The 11,414-nt window shown below is 35.8% G+C and overlaps 1 pseudogene; it reads right to left on the bottom strand.

Moving 5' to 3' along the window:
- Window positions 1–5,448: 5,448 nt before the first annotated feature.
- LOC102727253 (NEDD8-activating enzyme E1 regulatory subunit pseudogene) lies at window positions 5,449–7,561 on the bottom strand (annotated as a pseudogene).
- Window positions 7,562–11,414: the final 3,853 nt, after the last annotated feature.

Here is an 11,414-nt window from a genome sequence, read left to right on the forward strand (position 1 = left end):
AAATTCCAGTACCAACAATAACCAATACTGGCAGATCCATTACCCCTTATCTAATACTATGAGGCTAAGAAATTTTAAGTTCTTTTGTCAGGAATAGCCAGTCTGTAAATTTTCAGAACTAGAACACTAACCTAAGTGCAGATGTCTAAATTCCAATACCACATTCTCCTACCAGATGATAAGTTTTAAAACACACTGTTCAAATCACAAAATATTATTTTATTTAGAATCACTATAAAGTAAGCATGTCAGGATCTAATTTACATGGCTTATGTATTAACTTGAAATTTGTCTGAGTTTGCATTATAGGTTGGTTTTCACTACCATATAACAAGAATTTGAAAATCTGCATTACTAAACTGCTACTTGGTCATATCACCACACTGTGTAACACAAATCACTGTCAGCGCTACATGTAAGAAAAATATTTTATCTTAGGAGATAGACATGTGTTAGAGTAGTGGACTTTATTATTACAGCTATGGTATAACCAATACATAACATAATTTTTAAAACATAAAAGCATATGCTTACTGTATTAATGTTCAAAGTCGTATTTAATGTGTAATGAGTCCCTACAATTATATAGATAACTTTCTACTTGATAAATATTCTCAGGAGGATCTCTATCAACAGGAATATTTTAACATGAGACTCTCTCTCCTCTAAAGCTAAAGAAAGAATATAAAACTTTAATTTATTTTTAATATATATAGAAACCAAATTATGAATTTAAACATTTTTTTTTTTTAAGATTTTATTTATTTGACAGAGACACAGTGAGAGAGGGAACACAAGCAGGGGGAGTGGGAGAGGGAGAAGCAGGCTTCCTGCTGAGCAGGGAGCCTGATACGGGGCTCGATCCCAGGACCCTGGGATCATGACCTGAGCCGAAGGCAGACGCTTAACGACTGAGCCACCCGTGCGCCCCTGAATTTTTATGAAATGTCTAAGCACCATAGACTATAATAGCTAAAGCCTGAAAGAACATTATTTTCTTTCAGATTTGACCTTACAATATGATAATGCAGAGTAAATGCAGTGATAGAAAAACTTACCAAATAGGTTGGCTAGGGAAAAAAACTAAGACTTGGCTTACCACATCACAGAAGATCAATATGTTGCTTCTTTTTTTTTTTTTAATTCATTTGTTTTCCATTGCCAGTTCAGTATCCCATCTGGAACTGCTGTCCCATCTTACAAGGAAGGACATTTTACCTTCTTTCTCATACCTCATTGATTTCTATGAGTGGATATTTCTTTCTTTTTTTTTTTTTTTTAATAATTTTTATCTTACTTGAGGGTTTTTTCTACCCTTGCAGAAATAGAACAGGTATAATGACCACATTTTATTGTTAAGGTAGATTGAAAATAAATAATGGAAAAGATGTAAGTGTGACTATTAGTGTATTTTAAAGATATTTTATTTATTTATTTTTTATTTTTTTAAGATTTTATTTGTTTATTTGACAGAGAGAGACACAGTGAGAGAGGTAACACAAGCAGGGGGAGTAGGAGAGGGAGAAGCAGGCTTCCCGCTGAGCAGGGAGCCCGATGGGCTCGATCCCAGGACCCTAAGATCATGACCTGAGCTGAAGGCAGATGCTTAATGACTGAGCCACCCAGGCGCCCCTGGGTGGGTTTTAGATTTTAAATTTTAAAGATATTTTAAATGAGTATCAAATACCCTGATAATCATTGTTCATAGAAGGGTAAATAAAGGAGCTAACTCCTTATTTTCTTTTTTATCCTATGAAAGAGACACACTAGAGTTTTGTTCAATATTAAATAATCTTATCCGCTCAATGGACAAGTACTTAAAAGTGAATTATAAGTGAAAATGAGAACTGATTCGATATTTCAAAATCTTAAGTAGTTGATATTGACTTTTCTTTTTATGTTTCTACAGTAGAAAAAAATAGATATTTAATGGTCACTTTTCATGATGCTGAAAGAGCACATGGATGCCAGAGTTAAGCTTTGTATCCCTAAGATAGCAATATCAATACCAGCATTTAGCCTGCATTCAATTGCAGAGGTGCTGCTGAATCACAAGTGGTTGGGTTCTGAGTAATTGGCAACCCATTTATCATTAAGTAACTGATAACCACTGATACCTGACTTTAGCTTTTTTATGTAGATTTTAAAACTTGGGAACTATATTTGTAAACTATCAGAAGTGAAAAACAATCAACATTGAGAACAAAACAACTGAGCAGTATTATTCATAGGAGATTTAACCAGATCGCTGTGCATTTTTTAGGATTTCATTTTACATATAGGTTGAACCATATTAAGTTCTATTTATATAAATCAAAAAGAGTAAAAATCTTAGAAATTGTATGTAATTCAGCATGAGAAAGAAAATGAGAGGGCTTTTCATGGAGCTATGCCATGGCAGCAGCCATTTTTTCAGGATCTAATGGATTTAGGCTACTGTATTAATTCTAACACTAATATTCCTTCATTCATCCAGCAATATTTATTGAGGGCAGACCATGTACTGTGGATGTAGGTTACCCTACTGGGCAGAACAACCAATATGTTTACCCTCATCAAATTTGCAATGTAGTAGAGACACATTAAATAAATAAGTAAAATATATGTGTGGTATCTTAATTAGTATTAAGTGCTGAGAACAGAAATATATAGCAGGGAAGGAAGATATTTTGTAAGAGAGTCAGGGTTGAAATTTTAAAGTAGTTGTTCTGGAAGGTTTCAAGAAGAAATAAAGTCTGAAGGGAAGGGACTGACAAGTCATGTGATTGTAAAAAAGCCTTCCTGGCAGAGGGAAAAGCAAGCATAAAACAGCCTGAAGCAGGAGAATGCCTGGTGTGAGGAGAAGGTCAATATTGACAGAAGAGGTGAACTAGAGGGAAAAATAATGAATAATAAGATGAGCAAAATATGGTGGCACCAGAGCCTTTTGAATCAGAGTAAAGATTTTGGCTTTTATTCTAAGTGAGGTCGGAAGACTTGGGAGGTTCTGAACAAAGAAGTGACATTATCTTATTTATTTTCTAACAGACTCACTCTGTCTAGTGGGTTGGGAATAAATTTAGGAGCAGGGATAGAAGCTGGAAGACAAATCAGGAGGCTGTTATAATTATTCCAGTGAGTCATGATTTATTTGAGACAGAATGAGGCACCATGTAAGGGATGGTAGGAGGTTGGATTCTTGATATATTTTAAAAAATAGAACTGAGAGTATTTCCTGAAATACAGGATATTAGTGTGAGGGAAAGAGAGGTATTGGGAATGACTCCAGCATTTTTGGCTTTAATAGGAAGAAGGAAAAAATTGTTATAATTATGTTGGAGAAGATGTAGGAAGCCTAAGTTTGTGGTAGAAAGGATATCAGGATTTCAGTTGTGGATATACTGCATTGAGAAGCCAAGTATGATGAAGTTTTAGAATATAAGTGAAGTCCAGAGCCGACAACCAAGAAAGAATTCTTAAGACATCTCTGGTGCAAAAAGGTGATTTTATTAAAGCACGGGGACAGGACCTGTGGGCAGAAAGAGCTGCTGCACTGTGGTCTTGAGGAGTGGCTGATTATATACTCAGGAGTTGGGGAGGTGAGGATGAAGGGGGTGTCCAGAAGGACTGTCATATGCTAAAGACTCTCAGGATACTAGAGGCCTGGTTATTGTCAAGCCAAGGCTGTTTTCCCCTCTAATGAGGCACTAACATGAAGACAGTTGGGAGTTTCCTGGAGGAATGTTCCATTCCTCCTATCACATATCCTTGTCAATGAGTTTTAGGTTTAGAAGAAATTCAGTTTTATTTACATTTCCTTCTGCCTCAGCCTCCCTTAATTTTATGGAGGGGAGGGTGATGTCAGGGCTTCGGGAACTGAGTTATGGGTCTCTGGAAATTAGGCTGTTAATAAGAAAGCTTCTTCCTTGTAAATCACTAGGACATTTGTAAACTGAGGGAGACTTCTGTCCTGCCAAGACTTTGATCTCTATCAGTTAACCATTTGTTTTTACTTTAGGGCCGCCAGGAGTGCCTGAGGAATGTCACATATATCACATGGTGGGGGGGGTGTAGGGTGCCTTCTTTTGCTTTGTCCTCACTTGCCTTCTGCTCCCTCATCAAGTAGGTATTCAGTGTCAAGTAGCACATCAAGTAGGATTCAGTTAGGGAATCAGAACCAGTAAGAATGGTATGGAAGAAAGGGTTTATTATAGAGATTAGATTTCCAAAATTATTGGAACTGATGAAGAATTTTTTTGTGAAAGCTGTACTTTTTGTATGTGGTGGTGGTCGTCCTGAAATCACTCTTCAAAAGTAGGGTTGGCAGTTTTGGAGAAAACAGACAGTGAAACAGAATTATCAGCATAAAACAAACACCAAAACAATATGGAAAAATCTACAATGGCAAAGTGGAACCTGTGAGAACAAACTGGAACGTGTGTCTCTCTCTTACTCCCTCTTATCTCACTGATGAAGTTTGCTTGGAGAAGTCAGATCACTTCACTATAGAGAACACGATGTGCTCTGTCGCAAACCAGAGAAGTTGAAAAGAGAAAATGTAACAGCTAGAAAAGATGGATGCTGTGACTTTCCTCATTAACAAAGTGAGCGAGATCAGCAAAAATGTGTGAGCAGCACCAGGCCTGCTTGGTGGCCATTGCTTTGCCTCCACATCTCATTTTCTCCCCTTGTCATCATCCCTAACTTGTGAATACTAACCCAGATTAGCCAAATTGACACAGTACAAAACTACCACTACCACATGTAGGCAGTTACATAGTGTATCTACAATGTAGGAAGGAGAAATGGGCTTAAAGTGTACACCTGGATTTATTCTTTCAGAGGTGATACTCAAAGTAAAGCAATTGGATTCCATCACCCAAAACATACATGTTGGTAGAAGATAGAGAAGTGTTTAAGAATGAAGCCCCAGAAGAAGAAAAAAAGAATGAAACCCCAGAGCACTCTAATTTTTTGATATCAAGGATGTGAGGAAGAACTTGCCAAGGACTCTGAGTAGTAACAGTCAACGTGTAGGACGAAAATCTAGTCAGGGTGGGATCCAGAAAGTCAAGTGAAGCAGAGTGATTCAAGAAGGGAAAGTGGTTGTTTCTCCTCCTCCATCCACAATTATTGAATTCCCCTGTGGGGAAAATGGGCTTTGGGTTTTCATCCAAACTGTTTACCCAGATATAATAATGAGTATAAGACAGTACCAGTTTTCTTCTGTGTCATTAGATGGCAGAATCACTTGAAATACATATTTCCTTTTGTAAATGAGAAAAATGTTTATTAAGGAAACAACAATTTAACAGCTCTCCCTTAGGAGACTTTTATGGACTAGAGTATAATCTGAAGACAATTACAGTTTCAGTCATAAGCACACTACATAGGGTGCTTATTTTATAAACAGAAGGATGCTGAAGTTTGTGACATGCTGACATAATTGTGTTATTAAATTCACAGGGTTTAGTGGTAATTGTGATTAAACTCTTGGGCAGCAGCTCTTCCAAAGAATGCAGTCATCATGTGACTCAACAGCTCCCCATTAGCAAAATTTGTAATCATAATCATCTTTCACCATTACAGGTGAAATGGAATACCTGTATTCCTAAAGGAAGTTGTTCTTCAGTCTGATAGTTTAAGTACCCCTGGTTGTCTGCCATGTTGTTAATGAAATATTTTAACAGCCCATACGATTAAGTACAACACAGTCCCATTATCTGGAATGTCCAAACTGGAAATAATTTCATCCTCGTTAATGATGTTCAAACCATATTCTTTAGTTAAGGATGTATATCTTAAAACTCGAAGAAATGGAGGATTGCTGCAGAATAATTTTAATTCTTACTTTGTAATGGCGTCTCTTGCCTGGCCTGTGGACTGCAGCATTTTGTCAATATGATTACCACAGCAGAAGCATCTTTGTTTGCTTTAATAGTAAGTGGTTTGCAGCTTTATGGGTGCACCCTAATCTGCAGTTGTATAGGGAATTGTGCCTCAAACAGGTAAGTATCCTTGGTCCTCTTTGGCCACAAAGCCCTTTCAGGTATAAGCTAAAATCCAAACAGATGGAGTCTGTTTGCTGATATTTATGCAACAATCATCATTAATTATATCTTTAGTATTGATTGGGATCTGAATTGTATTTATTGCTGTGTTTATATTTTTAAAAGCTTCTTAAAAATTATCTTCATCTTATGGAGCCCCAGTATCATTCTTTAGAATCCTTTGTCTAATCAAATCTCTGAGGTTCTCTTTTTCCTTACACATTTTAGGTGGTCATCCATTTGTTCCATTATTCTACTGTGCTAAATATTTAGCTATAGCAATCAGTGGAGTATGGCTATGGGCCTTCCCCCCACCCCCCAATATGATCCAAATTGTAAGGCTGTAAATGTTCTCTCAACTCAGGAAATGGTTTATCTAGTTGTAGATCTCCTAATACATTATCTGAGTAAAATTCTATTACTCGATGTTCTTTTATAATGATCCTCCTATAGCCAACCAGCCATATATAGCCTACACATTAAAAGGGGGATGTGGGAATTCCAGAAGATTTCAGCTAAATGTAATAGTATACTTTCAGGGAGCCTAGTTGCAAGCACAATAGTAAACCTACAGCAAAAAGAATGGTCATTGCTTGGGTTTTCTGAACTCTCTTCCACAAACTTAATAGATACATTGTTATTTAATTCTTACAAGAGTTCCACAACTTGAGCTTAGTTCTTGCTGACACTGCTGTTTTATAGGAAAAAATAATGTTTTCAGCATTCTCTGCTGATCTGATTTCCATCAATAATTGTAAATGAATCGAGACCTAGTAGTTCCAAGTTGTTAAAAATTTCAGTTCCTGTGGCTCTTGCATTTATTAGGTAACCTTGAGCAGACCCTAAAGTCTCTTGCCCGTGATTACTCCACAACTGCAGCTGCCCAGCCCCCACGGAATAGCCAGTAACAGCCTGCAAAGTGCCACCATCATCTCTTGAAGTTTTCTTTTTTTTAAATCAGAAAACTTTCTCATTCTTTTTATTTCCAGCGTTATTGAGATATAATTGATATGTAACATTGTGTAAGTGTAAGGTATACAACATGAAGACATTTTTAATATTATATTTTAATATGGTGAACAATGAAGTTTACTATAAAACTGAATTTCACTGGGAACATTTTCTGTTCATATGTTGTTCATTTCATTGATTTAGAGTGTTACCTTGATGTTCCTGTCTAGTCATATCTACAGATGAGAGGAAGTTTACAAAGGAGTAAGAATAAACTATCTTGAACAAAAATAAAAAACAAAACCCAACTCTTCAGTTCAGATTTCATTTTAAGCCCATTTTATACTTGTAAGTGGAGATGCCAGGATAAATTTAATAAACTGTATAAACTACTAAGACTCTTCAACCTATCTGTCATGTAGTCATTTGTCAGTTGCTCTTATACAGAGCTGGTGCTACAGTGTTTATTTCCAGCTCTCCAGCTGGGTCACTTAGTTAATCTCTCTTTACCTTTAAAAATAGGGATAAATTGTTCTTTGACTTACCTCAATGAGATGATGTGACTGCTGATGAGATGACATTTGTGAAACAATTTGATTGTCTCACAAAATAATTGCCATATGATTTCAAAACCACCTACTGGATTTTTTTCCTATCTGAAGAACAAACCCCTGAAATTAGATTACTCCTGCAGCTTTACATGGTTTAAAATGAAAGGAGATTTTTTTTTCCTACAAGAAACAATGTATGGTTGCCAAAGATGGCCTGTCTGACTCAGAGAAATCTCTAGTGATTAAATGATGTTCTCACACATGTACAGTAGGCATATGCATCTCTGAGAGATGCAGATGAAGTCCTCAAGACAGAAGACTTAGGACTCTGATTCCAGGGAATCAGCTATCTTCCCTGTGAACTGTTTTGTAGCATTACTAAAATTTACTAAATGTAATATGGTATCCTGCCTGTATGGGAACTTGGAAGAGTTTGGAAAAAGGATGGTACATAAAAACTATGGAAATCTGAAAAAACGTTACTGAGCACTTTTGAGTACTTTTTTATTATTATTATAAGCTTAATATCTGCTTGAAGTTTATGATGTTATTAAAATAGTTAACACAAGGATAGCTTGAATTATTAAAGGCTAGTGTGTAGATTTCAAAATTCTACAGCCATAATATAGCCCGAAGATAACATTTGGAGAACTGAGTTCTTCTTTAATATATGCATGCATGCCAATATTTATAAGGACACACTATTTTCTAGGCAGTGTGTCAGCATTGGGAAAATGTGGTTGTTAGTACTACATTTCAAAATGAATGTTAATTATTAATATGACATATCAATTATATTGACCAAACAATTATTCCCTACTCCACAAGGGAAGAAAATAAACACATGATTTATTTGTTGTTTTATTTTTGCAAAGTTTCAAGATAGGATATTTCTGGTATTCAGGACATTGATTTCACTGATAATTAGCCCCACAACACTATTAGAAAAACTGCCAAGTCCTTTTATGCTCCAGTTTGTTGATTTCCAAATTGACTAAGTGCAAAGAGAAACATAAATTAGAGTGTCCATATCTGTTTTTTAGGTTCATATAGTCCATTAATTTACTAATACACATATATGTTTAATATAAAGTTCTCTACTTCATAGAATACATGATGGGTGGATGACAACTTGGATGACCTCTTAATCACCTTTTTCATATTATTTTATCTTATCCAATTAATACTCAGTCTTTAAAAAATACTAATATATTTCTAGTTTAAGTTCTGAATCTCATGGTATTTATTTCTGTTTTCCATACCCATACCCCAACCACCCAATTACCAATTATTATCAATTTTGGAAATACATCTCAATCCCTTCTCTCTTTTTTTTTTTTTCACCATTCTCACATTTTGAATGCCCTAATTTCAACTGTAGTCCTACTTTGCACCAAGTGTTGTCTCCTCCTAGTATGCTTCCGCATGAATTTTGAATTACCCTCTTTAGAACAGGGGTGAAAAGTTTCTTGTTGGTTTATGTCATCTATAAAAAATAAAATCTAAGCTCTTTTGCAGTAAGGCATCCAGACCCTTTGTGACCTGCCCCAAATACCCTGTCCTTTTTCTATGACTCCCTCACACACATTCTAGTTTTTTTTAATGTGACACATATTTTCATATATTTTCTTTAATGTGACGTGCCATTCTTTCTGTCATTCTTTCCAGACTCTATTTTATAATCTCTATGTATGCCTCAAGACCAAGCTCTCATTCTGCTTCCCTGATACAGCTTTGTAAACCTCATGCCACTGCGTGATTTAACTTATTATAATAGTTTCCATGCTTTATTATAGGATTTCTTCCATTTGTTTTTCTCACTAGGCTAAAAGTTCCTTAAAGGTATACACCAAGAGTTATTGCTTTCTTATGATTCCAGAAAAACGTAAGAGAAGACCTAGGCTATATAAAACACCCAGTAAACATCAAATGAGCAAACTAGATCCATTCTTCATTCTCAGTCTTCTTCAAATATCCACCAGCTCCATGAATTAAACTTACGACTAATTTTAATGTAGTACCTATCAAGAAAGCAGAGATTACAGCTCTCATTTTTTATACCTACCATCATCCCTCAGCTTTATTAATGTTTCAAAGAGAAAATCGTGGGAACATTTTTACTACAGAAAGATCTAAGTATAAAGCAACTGGGAAATTTAACTTTGTAACAGACAGACAATTGTTTCTTACAAAGTTACCATTCTGAAATAAGTCATTGCAAGGAGAGAAAAAAATCTCTGTGCTGAAAGTTGGAAAAAGAAAGTCTGGCTTTTGGGAAGGTATTATGAATTAGATTAACAAAAGAGTCGCATTATATGCCATAAAGGTTTTATGTGCTATAAAATGTGAAGAGTAATTCAAAGTTGTGAATTGATGCAGGCAAAATTCTAAAGAAACGCAGAGAAGTTTTGAACTCTAGCCATAACTATAAATTTACATTCTGCTCAGAGTTTCTGTATATATATCTCAAAAGATATGTCTGGTAACTAGGTTGTTTGTATATCCTAGGCATATAGCATTTGGATATTTGAGGCATGAAGCAACTTCTCACTCATCATCCTTGACACTAGCTTTTTAATTTTTATTCTCATACAGAACTGTGATTTCATTATTCATTCATATGCATGTCCTTATTATCTCCCCATCAACAGAAAAATATAAATGAAAATGCCTGCATTATTAAGGAAGCCTTTTCAAAAATAGGTTGCCACCACTTTTGGGAGGCAGTTCTCCAAGACATTTCTACATGTTTTGTGACAGAGTTTATTCACAAGGAGGTTTGCATAGCAAACCCTGGTCAAAAAGTAGACATGTTTCCTTACCAGCATAATAAAGATACTGCCTCCCTGCCAGGCAAAGGTTGATCAGATTTCTCTTTATAAAATTGAGTTTTCTAAGCTTGGTTTCCTCAGCTGTGCTGTAGATCCCACTGGGTGTACATTATTCACCAGGACCTGCTTCATGTCTTCCCCATGGGCCTTGGTGACAAGGGAAACTGATAGAAGCATGGCTCTCATGCTGCCTGCTGCATTGTGGATATTAAAGTACGGAAATCCATTTGACTCATTGTTTCCATACCGATGTAGTATATGAACCTGTGATCAACTTCAAGGTTGATCCAGCAGCTGTAGTCGGCACTGCTGCCTGACCATTAGACAACTTTGCTTTCCTGGCTTCATTTCCTGGCACTCTATATACCTCACAGTCTGTGCTATAGTTTGTAGTTCCCCGAACATGCTGTACTGCTTATATGTTTTGTTTTGTTTTCTTTTCTTTTCTTTTCACCTGCCTGTATGTGTATCTGCTTGGCCCTGGTTATCTTCCTTACAGAGTACATTTTACCTTATTGTCTCCTTCCCATGAAAATTTTCATGACTTTTACAGGTACCAGGCTTTATCCAAGTCATGGGCTTCTCTAATAGAGAATATATTTTAACAAATTTCCATTTTATGTGTAATTATTGTATTTTTCATTATTTAAATTTGTGCAAGATGCATATATCAAACTACTCAGTAACTGCTATGTGCAAATCAATAATAGATAGTAGATGGAGGTAGGTTGATAAACAGTGCAGAAATGATTCCTAATCTCTAGAAACTTACAGAGAATTGGGAAAGATGAACATCATATAGATACAGAGGTATATAACAAGGGGATCAAATAATACAAGGTCCACTCTTGGAAGCTTTCTCTGTGGAAAAGATGCTTCAGTTGAAGCCTGAAGGGAAGAAGAAGTAGTTCACAAAAAGACTTGATAGATGTTATTATGTAACACAGCATGATATCTAGCCAGCACTCAGTAAATATTTGAGAAATGAAGCAAATGAATAAAAAAATCAATTTTTCCTCAGTTTTTAATATGTTCTCTTCTAATTCCTGACA

The sequence above is a fragment of the Leptonychotes weddellii genome, chromosome 11, assembly GCF_054177405.1.
Source record: "Leptonychotes weddellii isolate Sample4059 chromosome 11, ASM5417740v2, whole genome shotgun sequence".
Classification (NCBI taxonomy): Eukaryota; Metazoa; Chordata; class Mammalia; order Carnivora; family Phocidae; genus Leptonychotes; species Leptonychotes weddellii.